Source organism: Manis pentadactyla, chromosome 3, assembly GCF_030020395.1.
Source record: "Manis pentadactyla isolate mManPen7 chromosome 3, mManPen7.hap1, whole genome shotgun sequence".
Taxonomy (NCBI): domain Eukaryota; kingdom Metazoa; phylum Chordata; class Mammalia; order Pholidota; family Manidae; genus Manis; species Manis pentadactyla.
The window spans coordinates 69,399,969-69,421,445 of NC_080021.1; positions in this window are offsets into that span (position 1 = coordinate 69,399,969).

Sequence of the window (21,477 nt, forward strand, 5' to 3'; positions counted from 1 at the left end):
CACATGTAACATTCTCCAGGATAGACCACACATTAGGCTGCAAAACAAGGCTCAATAAATTTAAGAAGACTGAAATCATATGAAGCATCTTCTCAGATCACCACAGTATGAAACTAGAAATCAATTACAAAAAACATGGAAAACACAAACACATGCAGGCTAAACAACATGCAACTGAGCAACTGACAGGTCAACAAAGAAATAAGAAAGGAAACCAAAATAGCCATGACACAAATGAAAATGTTTCAAAATCCTTGGGACATAGCAAAAGCAGTTGTAAGAGGGAGTTTGTAACAAAATGGGCCTCCCACAAGAAACAACAACAAAAATCTCAAGCAACCTAACCTTACATCTAAAGGAACTAGAGAAAAGAACAAAGCCCAAAGTTGGTAGAAGGAAGAAAATAAAGATCAGAGAAGAAATAAGTGAAAGAGACTCTTAAAAAAGACCAGAAAAAGTCAATGAACTAACAGCTTGTGTGTTCTGAAAAGATAAATAAAATTGATAAATTTTTAGCTAGACTCGTCAAGGAAAAAAAATGATTAAGAGGGCTCAAGTAAAATCAGAAATGAAAGAGAAGTTATAATCAACACCACAAAAATACAAAGGATTAATAGAGAACAATTATGAACAATTATATACCAACAAATTGGACAACCTAGAAAACATGCATAAATTCCTAGAAATGTATAATCTTTCAAGACTGAATGAGGAAGAAACTGAAAATTTGAACATGCCAATTACTAGAAATTAAATCAATTCAATAATCAAAAAACTCCCATGTAAAGAAAAGCTAATACTATCCTTCTTTATGTATTCCAAGAAATGGAAGAGGAAGGAATGCTTCCAAATTCATTCTGCAAAGCCAACATTACCATGATACAAAAACCAGAAAAAGACACTAAAAAATAGAAAGATTCAGACCAATATCCCTGGTGAACACAGATGCTAACATACTCAAAAAATATTAACAAGACAAATAAATGATACATTAGAAGGATAGATCACCATGATCAGGTGGGATTTATTCCAGGGATACAAAGATGGTTTAATATTGACAAATCAATCAACATGCACAACATTAACAAAATGACTGATTTTTTTAAATCATAAGATCATCTCAATAGATTCAGAAAAGGCATGTGACAAAATTCAACATCCATTCATGATAAAAGCTCTCAACAAAGTGGGTAAGAGGGAACATACCTGAACATAAATGAATTCAGTAAAGTTGCAGGATACAAGTTAACATACAGAAATCTGTTGTGTTTTTAAATACAATAATAATGAACTATCAGAAAGAGAAATTAAGAAAACAAATCCATTAACAATGGCATGAAAAAGAATAAAATACCTAAGAATAGATCTTACTAAGGATGTGAAAACTTGTACTCTGAAAACTGCTAAGACATTGATGAAAAAAATTGTATATGACACAAATAATGGAAAGATATACCATACTCCTCAAGGACTAGAAGAATTAACATTGTTAAAATGTCTGTACTACCCAAAGCAATCTATCAAATCAATACAATCCCTATCAAAACATCAAAACAGTTTTCATAAAAGTAAAACAAATAATCCTAAAATTTGCATGAACCACAAAAGCTTTGGATAGTAAACACTATCTTGAGAAAAAACAAAGCTGGGTATATCACACTCCTGATTTGAAACTATACAAAGCTATAATAATCAAAACACTATGGTACTTGCACCAAAATAGACACATAGATCAATGGAACAGAATAGAAAGCCCAAAAAATAAACCCACACTTGTATGGTCAATTAATGTATGACAGAGGAGACAAAAACATACAATGGGGAAAAAACAGTCTCTTCAATAAATGGTATTGGAAAAACTACATAGTTACATGCAGAACAGTGAAACTGGACCACTTTCTTATGCCATACACAAAAATAAAATGGATCAAAGACCTAAATATAAGACTTGAAACCATAGCATTACATTCCTAAAAGAAAACATAGGCAGTAAAATCTTGGACATTGATCTTAGCAAATTTTTTGGTGGGGGGGGATCTGTCAGGCAAGATCAACAAAAGAAAAACTAAACAATTGGGGCTACATCAAACTAATGTACAGCTTTTGCACAGTGAAGGAAACCATCAATGAAAAGGCAGCCTCCTGAATGGGAGAAAATACCTGCAAGTGATCTATCTGAGAAGGGAATAATACTGAAAACATATAAAGAAACCATATAGCCCAACATCAAAAAAACTAACAATTTGATTAAAAACTGGGCAGAGAACCTGAATAGACATTTTTCCAGAGAAGACACACAGATGGCTAACAGAAACATGAAAAGATGTTCAACATCACTAGTCATCAGAGAAATGCAAATTAAAATCACAAAGAGATATCACTTCACATCAGTCAGAATGACTACTCTCCAGAAGACAAGAAATAACAAGTGTTGGTGAGGATGTAGAGAAAATGGAACCCTCATGCACTGTCCGTGGGAATGTAATAAACTGGCACAGCCACTATGGAAAACAGTTTGGAGATTCCTTGAAAATTTAAAAATAGAAATACCATAGGACCTAGTAATTCCACTTCTGGGAATGTACCCAAAGAAAAATGAAAACACTAATTCTAAAAGATATGTACCCCTATGTTCACTGCAGCATTTTTACAATAGCCAAGATGTGGAGGCAACCTGTATCCATCAATAGATGAATGAAGATGATGCACACACTGGAGTATTACTCAGCCATAAAAAAAGAAAGAAATCTTGCCATTTGCAACAATACAGATGGACCTTGAGGGTATCATGCCAAGTAAAATAAGTCAGATAGAGAAAGACATATACTGTATGATTTCACTTACATGTGGAGTCTCAAAACATGAACAAACAAAACACAAAACACAACCTGACTCATAAATACAGAGCACAACCTGGTGGTTGCCACAGGGGTTGGGGTGGGAGGAGGGGAGATGGGCAAAATTGGTGAAGGGGGTTAAGAGGTACAAATCTCCAGTGATAAAATAAGTTACAGGGATGAAAAGTACAGCATAGGCAATATAGTTAATAATCTTGTAATAACTTTGTATGGTGACAGATGGTAACTATGCTTACCACGGTGAGCATTTCATAATGTATATAAATATTGAGTTACTCTATTGTACACCCAAAACTAATAATGCCATATGTCATCTATACTTCAATTAAAAATAAATTAATTTTTTTAAAAGATGAAGTGCACTGGATTACAGTGATCCATAAGGCAATGACTGCTGCCCTCATGAGAAGGCCATGTAAAAGTCCAGAGGCCTGGAGACCAGATGCACAGGGGAAAAGGCCACAAAAGACAGAGACACATATCAGAGTAATGTCACCACAAGCCAAGGGAAATCAAGGATTGCTGGCAATCACCAGCAGCTAGACGAGACAAGGAAGCCATCAAGGGAGACTCAACTTCCACAGCTGTGAGAGAATAATTTCTGTTAAGTCACATGCACACACAAAAAAATGTATACCCAATAGAATTGCTCACAATATTAAAAAAAACAAAAACAGTTCTTAAGTGAGAGATGCTACTCAACAGGTATAAGTCTTCTGATATGCAGAATAAAAAAGTTCTAGAAATCTGCGGCACATCATGCTATTGTGCCTAAAATACTGGATTGTATGTTTAAAATTCGGTTACGAGCATAGATCTCATCAAATTCCACAATTAAAAAAAAATCAATATGGGAGATTTTAAAAGAAGTGAGCAACTTGAGAAAGGTGGTACCACACAGAATCCATGTGGCAGCAAAAATGGCAGCCAAGTTCATGGGCAGAGGACCTGAACAGATATTTTTCCAAGGAAGACATTCAGGGATGGCCAACAGACACCTGAAAAGATCTCAACCTCACTATCAGGGAAATGCAAATTTCTCCAGGACTAAAGGCAGTGGTTAAACTCATCAGCCAGTTCTGCAGCCTGCAATTGGACATCATTCCCAGACTTTAAGCTTTGGGCTGGTTCTTCCACAATCTGTATAATAAACTTCTTTCCTGCTTTTAATCAACTGGCACCAATTCCTGCTGTCATACTTTTTATTACAACTCTTACTGGGTTGCATACAAGAATAATGACTCAGTTTTCCATATTTAATTTTCTGTATTCTAATGTGATATTAAGCCCAGACATTATTTGCTGGATAATGTTATTTGTAGATTTTAATCAGTGACTTAGCTCAAAGTAAGGTTTGGTTTCCAAAATATTAATGAAAATGGCATAAGTAGATCATGGAATAAAGTGTTTTCAAAATTCCAAATGTAATTGCTCTTGTAAAAAGAGGGCACAATGAAACAAGATGTTTTGCTTTTTATTTAGAAAAGAGGGAACCAACTCCTTTATTTTTTTATCTGTAAAATTGGGATAATGAGACCTGTATTATAGATATACTATGAGGATTAAAGGAGGTAACATATGAAAAATATCAGCAAAGGGCCTGAGCTCCATGCTTGCCATACCGAAGTTTTCTAAATTTTGTAGGTAAATATTTTACTAGGGGGATATATATTAATCTAAACAAAGCATACAGACGTCTCCATTGATTTTGGGTAAATTATCATTAGGATTATACCTTGATCTACTTTTCTCACACTTAAGTTATTAGACAGCTTGTATAACTAAAGGAAATTCTTTTCTCTTTCTATAGCACACTGTTGACAAAGTAAGTCATCCTAGGGAAAAATTTCATCTAAGAGTAAGAGGATATCATTTAAATATAGGCTTTAATGGGAAGAAATATCCCTTCATTCAATGCTCTGGGATAATAAATATTTTACTCTTAAAAGCCTAAACTAACAAGACTAAAACAGGTAGGTACATTTTACCCTTCTGTGTATATGGCAGACAACCAATCCATTTCCAAGGAATTGTACATTTATCCAAAGGTTTGTTGAGCAACCACTGTGTGATTGGTACTGTCCTTTGCCAAGCTAATTGCAATATAGTGAGTCACATTCTTATAACCAAATATGTATTTCCCTGGTATATTTGTTCTTCATCCACAGTTTCTGAAAACACTGCAGAGTCTTAAAGGCGAAATGGGTGTCTTGTCATGTTAATGAGAGACTTTCAGACCCCCATCCAAGGGCTGGAGCTGGAGGCTGAATCAGCCAATGGCCAATAATTTAGTCAATCATGACTATGGACTGGAGCCCTCACAAAAACCCCTTAGAAGAGCTTATTGCTCTCTGCTCTCTTAGATCCTGCTTTGTTATGGGAAAGAGCTTCTGCACTTGGGGAACCAGAACACCTCCAAGTGCCACCCAGCCAGGCTCTAAGCTCCAAAAGGATAGAAGCTCCTTTATTTGGGACCTTACCCTGCATCTCTCTTCATCTGGTTGTAATCTTGTATCCTTCATGATATCCTTTATTAAACTGGTAAATGTGTTTTCCTGAGTTCTGTGAGCTGCTCTAGGAAATTAAGCAAACCCAAGGGGGCGGTCATGGGAACCTCCATTCTGCAGCTGGTAGGTCAGGAGCACAGGTAACTGCCTGGGGCTTGCAACAGGGTCTGGAGTTGGGGGTGGAGGACAGTCTTGTAGGAGGGAGCCCTTAACCTGGGGAATCTGGTGCTGTCTCCAGGCAGATAGCATTAGAATTGAGTTGAGTTCTCCAACACTTGCTGGTGTTCTATAATTGGTCGGTGCTATGTGTGTAAAGACCCCCTCCCACATACTTACACACCCTGGAATTGGGTCCAGGAACCCAAATGGAGTTATACTATTCCTACTGTGCATAATATTGTTATTGTTATATATGTATGTAGGAAAACAAACCCTTGCAGTAATCTATGAGCAAAAGCGTACAGAAGATAAAGTTCAAACCAATGCCTTCTCTCTTGATAACTTCTCTGCCTCTTCTCTTATCCCCCACTTCTTGGGAAATCCCCCTGCCACCATAAGCATCCCCAGCCGAAACACCCATCTCTGGCCTGTCTTTCTGGATTTCTCTCCACACCCTCCCTACCAAAACTGACCTGTCTGGTGCACAGAGGGAAGTGCCCTCATCTAACTCTCTGTTGAGGGTGTGTTAGTCTGCTCAAACTGTCATAACACAATACTGCAGACTGGGTGGCTTCAACAACAGACACATTTTACACAGTTCTGGAATGTGGAAGTCCAAGATCAAGGTTCTAGATAATTCAGTTCCTGGTAAGGCCTCTCTTCCTGACTTGCCTTTCTTTCAAGCCAGGAAAGGAGAGGCATCAGGACCCCACCCTTATGACCTCTTTTAACTTTAATTGCTTCCTCAGAGGCCCCATCTTCAAATACATCTATACTGGAGATTAAGGCTTCAATGTACAAATGGCAGCAGCAGGTAGACACAAATATCCAGTCTCTCACAGAGGGGATACAGTTAACTCAAACACACCACAATTGTGTGAAACAATTTTAACCTTCTTTGCACAGAATGCACCTTCTGATCGAGCATATTGCTTAAAAATCACAGGGAAGAATTTATGACTTGGGAGCATAAGTACATCCTAACGTGTCATGTGGCACTCGTGTCTACCTACTCCACTGGGTACAAGGTGCATTCTCATTCTAGTTTGCAGTTGTTTTTCGTTTCCACTTCTTCAGTGCTAGGAGTGTGCAGTTTACCACACTGATGGTTGAACCTGTGGTCACACATTCCAGTTCCCAGAACTTCAGGCCAAAGGCCATTTCTGAACAATGCCCACAAACATGTCCACATCATCTGCTCTGTTCTGGCAATACACCACACAGCCATTCCTGGATTGCATTCCAAATTTTTCTAATCATTTATGCTTGTGCACACACAGAAACAAATAAGCTTACATATTCTTAACCTTTAAGTTTTTCCTTCTATATTTACCTGACTTTGGGGAACTGACCACAGAAGTGTCCAGATAGTTATGTTACCATGTAGTAGATACAGATAGTATTTAGAAATCTTAATTGTTGCTTTGCTTTTTCCTTAGAAACACAAAGGGAGCAAAGATGTGTTTGTAACATACTACTTTTTACCCCCAACCTATTCTCAGTGTAGGATTCTAAGCAGCTGCTATCAAGCCGATACCTAACCAATTATTATAACTATTCTTAAACACAAGAAAAAGAGAAGTTTGGGGGAACCTTCATTTACCAAAAAGCTGTGCTCCAAGCATTTGTATTCAAAGAATTTCAACAATGGATTTTTGTCATAATAGCATTTGAAAAGTGGCTTTAGTTTTTTGAAGTACACTGTACTTTCCAGTAATCTGACAACACCCCAAAGAATCTAGATAGTAATGTCAGAATGTTATGTACACAGTAAGTCTAGTTCAATCATTACTTGCTGATTTATTAGTTGCTATACAATCTTTGTAAAAATCGAGGCACAGAATATTTAAGTGATTTGAGTACAGTTTCTTGTCCAAGTAGTGGCAGAGCTGAGAATGAATATAAGGCAAGTCCTTAGATTTTTTTTTAATTATGGAAACTTTTTGACATACAAAGGTGCTATATAGCATCATAAACCCCATGCTCCCCATCACCTAATTTCAACAATAATCAGCATTTTATTTTGCCAAACTTATTCACCTTTCCTCCAACATTTTTCTTGTTGCAACATTTTAAAGCAAATCCTAGACATATTATTTCACCCATAAATACTTCAGTATATATATATCTAATAAAGTAGTCCTTAGATTTTATGCATATTTTACAACTACTTGTGGTAGATTAACAATTTCTAAACAGTGACCAAGGGACTCAAAAGCCCAGAAAAATATTCTAGTACCCTTCTTTCATTTTTCCCTATATTTTTCTCTCCCTTAAAATAGGAAATTCACATCAATTTTAATAGGCCAATAAATAGAAAAGTAAAAAACAAAAATCAATAACTTTGAGAGTACAAATATAAAATACCAGTTTCAAAGTTACTTTAAAACATTCAGTATGTTCCAGTTCTATGAAAAGCACAGTCAATCCCTCTTTTATTTTCCTCCAAGAAAATTAGTCCCTTGGAAAAAGTTATGGTGTGGAAATTCCATTCTGGGTACTCCAAAAATCCTGAGGTTGTATGAAGGCTGTGTGTATATATAATTTGTTATGAAAATTGTGGTGATACTTAGCAAAATATAAAATTCCTGAGGGTCTCACTTTGTTAAATAAAAGTTCTCTGATATTGCTGTTTTATGAGTTTATCAAAATTTTAGTTCTAATTTTAATATGAAATCTTAATTTCTCATTCAAAGGCAATCCATTCACTAGTGAGGCAACTTACCTATAGAGTGGCTATCAAATCTGGAAACAAGCAACTATATAAAATAAATGGCTTATTGATACTACAACAATATGTGCTGTGTCTGATGTGTTGACCCTCATGAGTGATGTAGAGTTCAGAATGCTGAGCAGAATGCAATGCACAGGACATGCTAACACAGCATTTCCAGTAATCCTTGCACACACATCTGTAGTACATCACCTCTAATCAGTAGTTCAGATATGATCCCTGCAATTAGCAGAATCAACAACTGGGTATATTAAAAGTGAAAATTTGGGGGGCCTTACCTCAGACCTACTGAATCATAAACTCAGGCTCAATAGTCTTGTTTTAACAAGCTCTGCAGATTATTCTAATGCAAGCTAAAGTTTGAGAACTGCAGGCTCAGATTATTTGTGTCTCTAACTTTACTGAAGAAAAACAAAAAACCCTGCCCTTTCAGTATACCTCAAGCATAGGGTTGCCAGATTTAGCAAATAAAAAAATTTGAATTTCAAATAAACAAATCTTTAATATAATTATGTCCCAAGTATACAAAGAATATGTAAGTATCCCTATGCACACTTATACTAAAAAAGTGCTTGTTGCTTATATCATATATTAAAATTGAACTTTAAATCCTGTGTGCTGAGTTTTTTGGCATCCATACACAAGGGTGTTCTGATCAGCCAGCATTCAGCATACTCCAGAGGGCTATGTTATCCAATTCAGTTTTAGAAATTATCCTACCAATATCTCCCAACTCTGGGGTCACATGGTGGCTGGTCTTCAAGTGAGTCTACTACCAAGACAGAACATAAAATTTTAACAATCCTCATGCCCTTTCTAGTCAATTCCTCCTCCAGAGGCAACTACTGTTCTGATTTTTATCACCATAGATTTTTGTTCTAGATAGTCACACAAATGAAATTGCTCTCATTTTCACATATTCAAAACATATTTTGCTATAGAGCAGGGAATTTATCAATCATCTTTTTTCCTTTCTCCTTTCCTTTCTTTCTTCTGAAACCACCTGTAAAGGCCTGAAGAGAGTACCCCACCCCCAACCCTCGAGGAGCCTGAATGTGTAACCAATCCAAGGAATTAACTAGAGGAAGGGACAAGAGATGGAGGCTTTAGGTCAGGGATCCCTGGACTGCCTCCTGAGATGGGCTCCCAAGCTGAGAAGCACTTGGGACTCAGGAAGGGATGGCTATAAGGAGGACCGCATGAGCACCTAGGAGTGGCACAAAATAGAGAATAACTCTAGCATATCAGCAGGCTGTGAAATCAAGCCCCACCATTGCCTTCCGGGCAACACCCACCACCAAGACATTCATTTAGTGGCTGGAGTCATGTTACTGCCCATGTGTTCCAAGAGATCTGTAATGAAGGTGGATCTCTAGCATCCCAGGACCCTTTGGATGGTTAGGAGCTCAAATATCTGTACTTTGGTGACAGACAAGACCATAGTGGTACACCCTAAAGTAAAGGAGGAGTGTGGATACCCTGTTCCTGCTAACATAAGTTAGGCATTCAGTTATTTAATATTTTAGTGCTTTTCAAAGTACCCACCGGAATAGCATCTAATTATCATTTAAAAGTCTACTACCCAGACAGAACATAAAACTTTAAATGCCAAAATATGTAATCTAATATCCTCTATAGAAGAAATATTTCTATGATGTTCCTTTTTGCTTACATTCCTCAGGGATCCAGGGCTGAAAGACCATATAAATCCAAACACATATTATTAGTATGGTTGATTTATACATGTACAAGCAAATATTATCATTTGAGACAAATCTAGAAAAATACAAAGAATACAGCACATTTTAAATAAACCCCCAAAATGTTGATGCTTAGCATAAATATTCACTTCTCAAGCTGTACCCTGACTTCCAAAATTTCTCAAAGGCAGATCCTCCAGTGACGGCTCCACCGTGGCTCTCACCATATGCATAGTCCATATATATCAGGTCCCAAAGACCCGAAGTTCTTTTGTGTCTGAGGAGATGCCTCATAATGGGATCACACATGATGCAAAGTCTTCCTGCTTCTCTGCCATTGGAGGATGGGTCCTCCAGGAGCCAGTCCCAATGCAGAGTTTGAGGAGCGAGCTGTTTATTAAGGATTAACACCTGTGCAAGGAAGGGGCTGAAGCAGGATTTGACAGAAGCCATTGAACTGTCATGCAGACATAAGAAACAGCTAGGAGCTCTGGGGTGAGCATTGCCCATGAGAATGTCCCCAACCGGTCAGGTGGCTGCACCTCTATATCCCTCTCTCACTCAGTCACGAGATGCACGCAGCTCCAGGAAGGGCATATGTAGATAAAATGAGAGTTCCTGTGGCCAGGATTCTCACCTGGCCCTAGTTGACTAGCTCACTGTAGACTTGTGGGCAATACATGGCTGTTGACTCTATATAAAGAGCTCCACCCAGTGCTCTGGGCGCGACACGGTGGCACGGCTGCAAGGCTGCAGGAGAGCAGAGCTCTCTGTCCTCGGTACTGGAGTGGTGGCAGCACTGAGGCCAGAGGCCCAGAGGATGGCTGTGCAGGACGAGGGAACAGGCAAAGAGGCCCAGGGGACAGCTGTGCTGGACGGCTGTGCAGGCAGAGGGGCCCGGAGGCAGAGACCAGCTTGCGGCTTATAGATTTGCTCTAAGTGAATGGGATTTTAGTGACTGACCTGCCACCTGGAAATAAAGTTGGGTATAACCCTTTCACCCCAAGAATGTTTTGCTGTCAATTTCTTTGGTCACATTGAATCCATAGGGAACTTGCCCGGGGCTGAAACCCATTGGCAAGACAGCATGACCCTGGGCAAGGCATCTCTCAGGAGCTGAATCTAACCTGAAGGGGCTGACAGCTGGAGATTATGGACCACTCACTCCATAGTTGGAGACCAAGTTCTGCCTTGAAGGCTGATGTAAATACCCAGAGCAACTATTCTCCAGCTCTTTCTGCAAGAACGATATGGATTTGTCTCAATCCCTGAAAGCACCATGCTCACCCTCAACTTTGGGTCCAAGATATGCCTGAAATATCTCCACTCTCTGCACCTGGCTATCTCCTTCCCATGCCTCAGCTCTCATCCTTAGGATGGCCTGCCCTCACCACCTCCTTTATAATAACACATCTCATATTTTGCTTAAGGCAAATTTTCTGCCTTATTCCCTGCTTAAACACCCTCGTTGACAGCAGGGTTGATGTCAGATTTCTTTGTGCTGTATCTTCACAGTTGACCAATGAGCCAAGCACAGAGTAAATATTTAGTGTACATTTATGAATAGATTACTTAACTTGATATACCTAGTATTTTAGTTTGGATTCCCCAGAAGCAGAGCCTAAAACATGGGCTCAAGAGCAAGCACATTATTTGAAGGTGATTCCAGGAAACAGTTGTGGACAAGTTGGGAAGTGAGATAGGGAAGGAAAGAGAACTATTCATTACCCATTACCACTGTAGGCTTAATCCTGCTGGGGAAATCTGAGAACCAGCATTGAGTATGTGCCTTGAAATTATCCATCCTAAAATGAGTGACCACATACTGTATGATTCCATTTGTGTGAAATGTTCACAAGAGGCCAATTCAGGGCAAGTACATTAATGGTTGCCGGGGGGTGCAGGAAGGGGAGGATTAGTAGTAACTGCTAACACCTATGGTTAGGGGATGGAGGGAGATGTCTTGCCTGAGGGTTTCAGCCCTGGGCACGTTCAATTAGGTGAGACTGAAAAAGGACAATGGAACATTCTTGGAATGAAAAGAGTTTGTGGATAAAATGAAAGTTCCTGTGGCTAGGATTCTCACCTGGCCCTGTTTGGCTAGCTCACTGCACACATGTGGGCAATATGTTGCTATTGACTCTATTTAAAAGAGCTCCGCCCAGTGGTCTGGGCGGCACAGTGGCATGGCTGCAAGGCTGCAGGAGGGCAGAGCAGAGGCTGGAGTGGGGGCAGTGTCGAGGACAGAGGCCTGGAGGATGCGGCTTGTGTGGGCAGAGGGGCTCAGAGGCAGAGACCAGCTTGCTGCATGCAAACTCGCTCTGAGTGAATGGGATTTTAGTGATCAACCTGCCACCGTGGAAATAAAGTTGGGTATAACCCTTTCACACCAAGAACGTTTTACTGTCATTTTCTTTGGGCACATTGAATCCATAGCGAACTTGCCTGGAGCTGAAACCCATTGGCAAGACAGGGTTTATAACCAGCTTTATTCCCATGGTGGCAGGTCAAGCACTAGAATCCCAGTCACCTCAGAGCAAGTCTTCATGCAGCAAGCCGGTCTCTGCCTCTGGGCCTCTCCGCCCCCGCAGCCTTCTCAGTCTCTGTGCTGGGCGCTGCCATCACTCCAGTCTCTGCTCTCCTGCAGCTGTGCAGCCCAAAGCACTGGGTGGAGCTCTTTACATAAAGTCAGTAACAACGTATTGCCCAGAGGCAAGTAGTGAGCAAGCCGATCAGGGTCAGGTGAGAATCCTGACCATAGGAACTTTCATTTTCTCTACAGGGGAACAAAAAATGTCTGGAGTTAGATAATGGTGATGGTTGTTCAATGTTGTGAATATACTAAAAAAGTTCCTGAATTTTATATCCTAATACGAATTGAATGTTATGTGAATCATATCTCAATAAAACAAATTACAATAAACAAATGAGGGAGCTGGCTCCACACTAGCTCCATTCATTAGTCAGGGCTGCTGGGGGATGGGGATGCTAATTTCTGCAGTATTACCAGCCTGTGCTAAGCACAAAGTGAACAGGCTCCAAGACCAGGGCAACCTTCCAGCAGATATACCAGCACTTTGCAGTCTGGAGGCAGAATGTACTGAAATGGGAAGGATGAGGTGGGTAGCCAGGTAGGGCACAGATAGGATCTGCTTCCTTTAGTGCTTGATGGACCTAGCAAACCCACCTGGCATATTCTAAGATGAGCCATTCTGTGGGGAAGGCTCACTCAGAAGCCTCCAGATCCCGGAACTGATATATATAAACTTATCCTAAAACAGACCAATACATGGATGATGTGTGTAAGGAGCCCAGTTATCTCAGCTGGAATCCCAAATCAAGTAAAGCTGTGGCAGGAGAAGAAACAGTTCAGAGTGAAATTGTAGTAGGTTGAATAATGGATAATGATCCCCCTGTATATCTGCATTCAAATCATTAGAACCTGTGAATGTTCCATTTTAAGGCAAAAGGGATTTTGCAGGTGTGTTTGGTTAAGGACTTTTGCTATGGGGAAGGTGTCCTGAACAACCCAGGTGGGCCCAGTGTAATTAATCACAGAGTCCTTATAAGAGGGACTAAAGAAGCTCAGAGTTAGAGGAGATGTAATCACAGAAGCAGAGATTAGGGAGACACACTCTGAAGAAGGACAGGGGGGCCCCAAGCCAAGGTACCACTACAAGGTAAAAAAATTTAAGGACAGAGATCCTCCCTCAGGTCTTCCAGAAGGAACCAGTCCTGCCAATATCTTGAGTTTTAGCCTAGTAAAAATGATTACAAACTTCTGACCTCCACAGTTGCAGGAGAATAAATCTGTGCTGTTTAAAGCCACTAAATCTGTGGTAATTTGTTACAGTGATAATAGGAAATTAATATAAAGACTGAGAACACTTTCCCAGAATGGATTTAAAAAATAATCATCATCGCCTCTTCCCTAGAATACACTGCAAAATTTGCAAGGGTCTTAAAATCACAAAGAAAACGCTTTGGATTTTGGTTTTCTTATATTTAATATAGTTAATCCTCTTTTATAATTTCTTAAAATATTGTACTTGTCTTCATATGATTTCTTCCTAGAATCAAGTATTATTTGAAATAGGGTAGTTTTGTATGGTTTTTTTTTAATTTTAAAAGTTGAATGTTACAATTTACCTTTTAGATGTTGGATTTATAAATTATACCATGCCAAGTAAATATTCTTTCTAGATTATTGACATATAAAAAAATATAGTGAATAAGTTCCCAGAAAATGATATGTTTACAATTCTAAAAATACTATCAAATTCAGTACATCAAATAGAAATGTTCCTACTATATATTAGCAAACATGGGAACACACATTAACATAAACTGAAGGGAGTGGGCTATCCGGCATGAAAGTGAGCACGTAAGACTCTTGACGGTGAGAATGGGACGTGGGGTAGGATAAGTAGTGAAGTCTTAGAAAAATGGGGGGGTGGGAGGGAATGGCAGAGTTAAGGTTTAAAGGACCTAAAAGAAGTGAGGTGTTCCAGGGATACCTAGTAAAAGTCCACGTAACTTACCTCTGATTCCAGTCTCTTCTCCCCATTAGCACAAGATATTAGAAAATTCAATCATGTTGTACCTCTGCTTATAATGGTCTGAAATTTGTTAAGACAAAATAAGGCAAAAAGCCATGCACCATAATCTCAATGGCATGCAGAGCCCTTGAGAACTGGATGCTAGCTGACTTGCTTGTCTTTTCACCCCCATACGATGGTGCCAGACTCTCCATTTGTTCCTGAAACCTCTGTGTCTCTTGTGCCTCAGGGCCTTTGCAAATACTCCCTCTGCCTGGGTGAGTCCTTCTTGTCCTCATCAAGTATCTATTCATCCCAGCCTAAATATCTTCTCAGTGAAGTTTCTGCTAGAAGTAATCCATTGTGGGCCCTGAACATCCATCCCTGCATATTCTTGCCACAAATGCCAAGAATACAAATCCCTGACTACTCATTACCCTGACCATTTCTCAACATTATGTTTGCAAAGAGAAATCTTGAGGGCTGATGAAGCATCTTGCTTGCCACTTACTGTAAAAATGATAAATTCCTTCAGCTCACTGTTCTTCTCCTGAAACACAATGCATGGTATGTGCAAACATTCACAGGGGCCCACTGTGGGACTTGGGGGACATGGGGAACCTGGTGTGGATGTCATGATAGTGATACTCACTGTGCTGTAATAAAGTCATTTGTCTCTGACCTAAGAGTCTCAGGTGTTCAGTCAGCATCCATGAAACGGTACCAGTAGAATAAAATCCCAGATTCTTCACACCTTGATAGTTCCCCATCTCTCCAGGCAGAGCGTGTGGCCTCTTATATCTATAATCCCACAATATTTTTTCAAATAAAATATTATTATATAAGGGTATGGGTTATGGTACATAGGAGATAATCAGAGGAATATTTGCCAAATAAATAAAAGAAAATTATTTCCAGGTCAGTAAAGATGTTGGCTCTGATACCCATTTCATTTTCCCCTGAAGCTGGGTCCATTTAAATAGAACAGACGAAATGAGACTATTCTTATGTCGTCAGAGGAGAAAGTTCCTAAAATGACTAACGCTCTGAAGACCTTGGAGAATCTAAGAGTGGCAATATTTGGCTCTTTGATTCTTTCTTCATGTCAGTTAAATTTAGCCAGCATGACCCTGTTAAAAATTCCTAGACGTAAAAAAAAAGTCTGTTTTAGCATTCTTTCCCTAGTCCAGAGTATATGTTTTCTATTCTTAATGATTGAAGGTTAAGTCCACATTCAAGATTTTGAATAAGATTTTTCTCTGAATGTTGTAAGCTGGATGAATGAAACTCTCATTAATTATGGAATTTTTTCCCAGTGATTTTTATCATATTTTTGCAGCCAGGAGGCATGACAGCACATTAATAAGCTGAGAAAAATAAATAAACAAATAGAATCTTACTTGATTATGAAATCATGAAGAGAAATTGAGAAAATGCAAAGTAGCAAACAGAGGCAGCTGTAAGAAAGCCCCAGAAGTGAGGATGTTATAAAACAATAGACATCTCTCTGGTCAAACGCAACAGGTTGGCTTAGAGAATGGAAGCAAGAGTTACCCCACTAATAATCTATACAAACACACTTCCTCCTGCCCAAGTGGTAGGGAATTGAGGAGTAACTTAACTCGATTCAAAATAAGCCAAATGTTTGTTATTAAGAACCAAATGTAAAGGTGTTAATATTTGAAATAGACTTATATTATGAAATGTGCATTTTATTTTTCAGATAGCCTATGGGCAAGGCTGAGTTCCTGCTGGAAATGGACCCTTATTAAACAGAGGAGGATTCAGTCCCTCAGTCCCTGCTAACCTGTGAGGCCACAGACCAAGTTACAGGAAGGCACATTTACAGGTTTGTGCTCCAACTGGCGCAGTTCACCTCACCCTGGCTCCAGGGCTCAGTCTGTGTGAAAAGTTTAAAAAAAAAGAAAGAAAGGATACTTAGGGCCCACAGTAGATTTTTCCAAATTGCCCTATATTTGTGAAAACATACCAAAATTGGGAATGGCTTGAGAGAACACTGCACATGTATTCAATTGTATTCTGCTTTCCTTAAGTTCAGCCTACATTTGAAAATGGGAAGCTGGCCACATGGAAATACCATTAGTCAAGCAACATGACAGCAGGGAGATGAGTCTCCTAACATTTGGAGAAAAGGATAATATATACCCTCATAATTCTCTCAGCTGAGCTGCACTGCCCTTCTTGTTCTTGATCTGTATCTTGGGGCTCTGGGGAAAGGGTAAATAATCTCCATGATCTTTACCCACAAGTTCAGGGTTGCTTCCACTACCGACTTGTAGTGGGAAATGACTGAGGCAAGGTCTTTACTTTGATCATTGCCGCTGCACCCACCTACCCTTTTTATTGCTTTTACTTTAAAGGGTCTTATGCCAATTATACCTCTCACTTCACCAACACCTTGGTGATTGCTCAGGGGCCAGAAAATATGAAATTGTGTTGAACCATTAGCTTTTAATAATAGTTCAGTTAAGAAAACTCTGGATTCAGCAGTAGATGAATGGGAGGAAATGCTATTGAAACAAAACATCTCAGTGGGCAGGGAGGGAAACTTGCCAGTCTCAAACATCCCCTTCCCCATTCACCTTCTCTATTGTGCAAGGCACAGTCCTTTGCCTCAGACTCCAAACTCCTCTAATCCAACAGGTTTCCACTGGCAGCTCTGGAAGGGAATATGTCTAAGGTCCCAGACTGTCAAGGATGTGTGTATTGTTACATTTTGTGCTACAAACTGAACTAGTGGTAAGAGTGCCAATGAAATCATCCCCTGTTCTTCTTGTGTACCTGGGTAATAAGATGAGGGCCACTGACAAAGATACCATGACAGGCATGCCCAGGAGATCTGGAGCTCCTGACTCTGGTTTATACATCATGAGAAAAGCTCTTTTTACCCAGTTACTCAGGTGTGTGCTTGGGTCCATTGAACAGTGGGTTTGGGTTATTTGAGGATGAGGGGCTGAGGATTGCTTCCATCTTTTCAAATTGGGGAAATGGTAAGTAAAAGTTTAACTTTCTCATTTGTAGAAGGAGAACTACCAAGTCTCAAAAATTAGAGTCGCCTACTTACCACTCTGCTTAAGAGGTTGTGTACTAGAGGCTGGTACTTTCCTGTGTTCTGTACTGCCAGAATCTACATACGCCTCCCCCCAGGGTGGAAAGGCAGGGGACATGTTTTTTAGACATGATTGTCAGGACAAGTAGACCTATAAGAATCCCTAGATTGGCAAATAGTTCAGAGCTACTTCCACTTCTTGGGAGGTATAGTCCCCAGAATGCTTCTTAAAACCTATGAGGGTTGGGAACATCTTTATACTAATGATTTTCATTTAAAAAAATTGTTAAATCAGATTTTTGAAAACTAAATGGCATTTAAAAGGGCACTATGTATGAAACACTGAGGGTAAAAAACCAAAAAACACTGAATGGTTATATTGGGCAATATTCACTATTCCCAGGTATTTACTAGAATGATAAGAATATTTTAAAAGACATCCCTATTGTTGACCAACTTACAACTACCATTTAGAACTCAACTATCCTGAGCCACATTTCTCATATGATTACATATAATTGTTATTCCTGACTGTCCTACTCTTGCTAAAGGCGCCAATGTTCTTCTTTTCTTCAGAGCATATAACTTCAGATCCGTCTTTGACTCCTTTTTATGACACACCTTCTCTACCTAATCAATTGCCAGATCTTGTATTTCCTTTATAAAGTGGCTGCTAATATTCCTTCCAACTGAAACTGTAGTTCTCATCCTTGTTCTGGCCTTAAATGGGCTCCCAGCTCCCAACGTCTTCTCCCTTTAGCCCATTTTGCACATGGCAGTTTGATTAACCTGTTCATATCATCACACTGGTTATAGTATCCACCTATTTGAAAGTCTTCCCAGATTTTCTATTGTTCGATGCAATGGTTTTCATCTGGTAAGACATAACATTTGATCTCTATATTTTCCATTCTTTGCAAATACCCTACCACCCTTTGATCAATAGGTAAAATTCATTTATGCCAGTATCTTAAACTTTTAACCAGTTTAAGACTGGCAGTTTCTGTCAGTCATAATACTGATTAGAGCAACTTGCGGGGATGTTACAGAGTGTAACTTGCTACAACTAAGAGGAAAGAGCTTAGAGTAACATCAAGCCTATGCCATGGAAACTGTGCTGTGCTTGTTGGAACTTGTGAAAACATTTCATTGCCACCAAGTATCCAAGAGTTAACTTCTAGGAGTAAGAAGCTCTGTTCCAAAAGAAATGCTGCTGAAGGTCAACTAAGTGATTAGTGAGGTAACTATGGTTGCTTTTAGAGACACCGTGAGACTGTAACTATGCTATCACTTGTGCTGTAAGTGCTGCTGACTTGTTCAGTGTTTCCAGACCTTTAATCCTTTCCATTGTCCTGCTAAAATTCTAGTATTTGAAGGTATGCCAAAAGATTGGAAATCATTGGCCGATAAGATTTGTCCAAATTCCTTCCTACAGTCTACAGGCCCTTCTCATCTTTGACTCCAAACTTCCTTTCCAGCCTCGGTTTCCAATACTCACTTGTTGAGTCATGTGGGATCATGCCTTGTTCTTTGACTAAGTCAGCTTTTTCATGTCTCTGAGATTTGATGCAGAGAAAGTTGGGTCCTTGTTTTATCTGCCTTCATTTATCAAGACCCAGTTATAGTAGTATCTCTTCCTTGGTGTTTCCTCTCACTCCCCTAGTGAGGGGAAATTGTTCCCATCGTCCTTTGCACACATCTTCATTCTAGGATGTACCCTTATATTTTGTGATCATGGCACTATGTCTATCTCCAGGGCATCAAGGATTGTATGTCTGAGTTCCAAGGGCACAGTCTTCACCTCATTCATCTTTCAATTCCCAACTCTGAGATGTTACAAGCCCTCAGTAAATGTTTGTAGAATTGTTTTTCCTGAGATTCAGGCCATCCATGATCTGCTGCTAATTAATCTTTTGAAAATTATCTCCCATTATTCTCCTATATGTACTTTACACTCAGACTGAGCTACAGTACTTACTGTTCTGAGATATGACTTACCCTTTCTCACCTCTACCAATGTTCTTATAGGAATTCAAAGGAGTCTTATGTTTGGGACACTCACCCTCTCTCCATGATAACCACCAACAAAAATTCTACCTAAAAGTCAAATCTATGTTCTCCCAAGAAGTACCCCTCATACCCAGAGCAAACATTGTCTCTTAACTTGTTTATATTTGATGTTTAGCATACCTAGCACAAGCTCTTCTGGACTGTAGTCATTTAAGTATATTTTGCCTCCTTTTCTAGGTTATAACTTCCTAAGGCAAGAAAGAAATCTTAATAGTTCTTGTTTTTTCATTCATACCTATGCAATTAATATCTTGCACATAGAAGGTAGGTTTTCAAATGCATCATTTCATTCATTCATGTGTATGTCTTGTACTTCATACTATTCTCTATGTTCTATTTACATATGATATCATATGATTATAGTTTATGTAATAGAAGCCACTTCAATATTTCCTCAGTTATAATAACATTATGCAATTGTTATCAAGTGTAGCAAATTCTTGTATCATACACTCAACACTATTGCAGGCCTCTTTGCTTAATGGGATAAATTTTTAAAACCCTGCACAGGATGGAGGTGCTAACCAACTTTATGGTAATCATTTCACACTATATGTGTATCAAACCATCACATTGTATACCTTAAACTTACATAGTTAAATATCAATATCTCAATAAATCTAGAAAGAAAAACCTTATATAGATGTTCTCCTCTTAACTCTGGAATGTGAAAAAATTCTATTTATAACAGAACAATAGTACCTAACACAAGCTAATTCCTTTTTTCCCTCCTTCAAACAAAGTTAGTTTCTCTCTCCTCTTTGCTTACGTTCACATATTTATTATAGCAGTTATTTCTATTACTTTGTAATATGTTTTCACATTTATCTCCCCTGTTAAATTTTGAGCATCTCAAGGGTTAGAACCATGTCTTATGTTTCTATATTTTGGTATTGATAATAATAATTAGTTTACATATATATATGTATATTTTATATTTACTTTATATTATACTTATATGTAAATACAGACTTTATATACTTATATACTTTCACATAAATATTATCTATACAACTATTTTGCCTGGAAATATTCTCCATTCAATAAATTTTATTGAAATGGTGAATGGATGTTTTAAATTGTCAATACTTTTTATCACTACCAATTTATATTCAGATCTAATAGGAGAGAAAAATTAAAGCAAACATACTAAGACCCATTGCTCAAAAAATAGTATTGGAAATGAATACAAAACACCTATGAAATAATAACAAAAGCCAATAGTCAACCATAATTTGATTTTCACAGAACTTTCTAGTTTGATATTATTGACCCATAGTTTGATATTACTTAGTTACTGGGGTAATATGAGTCTTCCAATGCAATTGAGAGCAGTGTTTCTCAAACCTCAGTAATGAACAGACAGACCCCTTTTAAAATAGAAGAAGCATCCAGACTTACAGACTTGCCTTAATTTGTGTTTACTATGTTACTATTTAAATACAAACTTAATACAAGTAACAAACATCTTATGCTTATGGCCTTCATACAATTTAAAACCCAAAATAAGTTTACAAATTAAGTTCAAACAAAACTTTAAAAATGGATAAAATTCAAATAAACATAGATGTGGTAGATTTTGCTCTTTGGCTGAAACAAAATGTCTATTTGCAATGAGACACTGGTGCCAATGGTGGGCTCTCTTGGGTTCCTCAGGCACCTACTACCTAAAAGTGTCTTCCTTGCAGATCATTCCATCCTCTCACTACTTTTGCTATTCAAGTGTCATTCTTCTTAGCACAGAATGACTCATTTGGCCTTTACTTGGCACAAATACATCATTTATTAAGTTAACCACTATTCTGTTAGTCCATGAGAAATAGAGTAACTCAGTGCTCTTT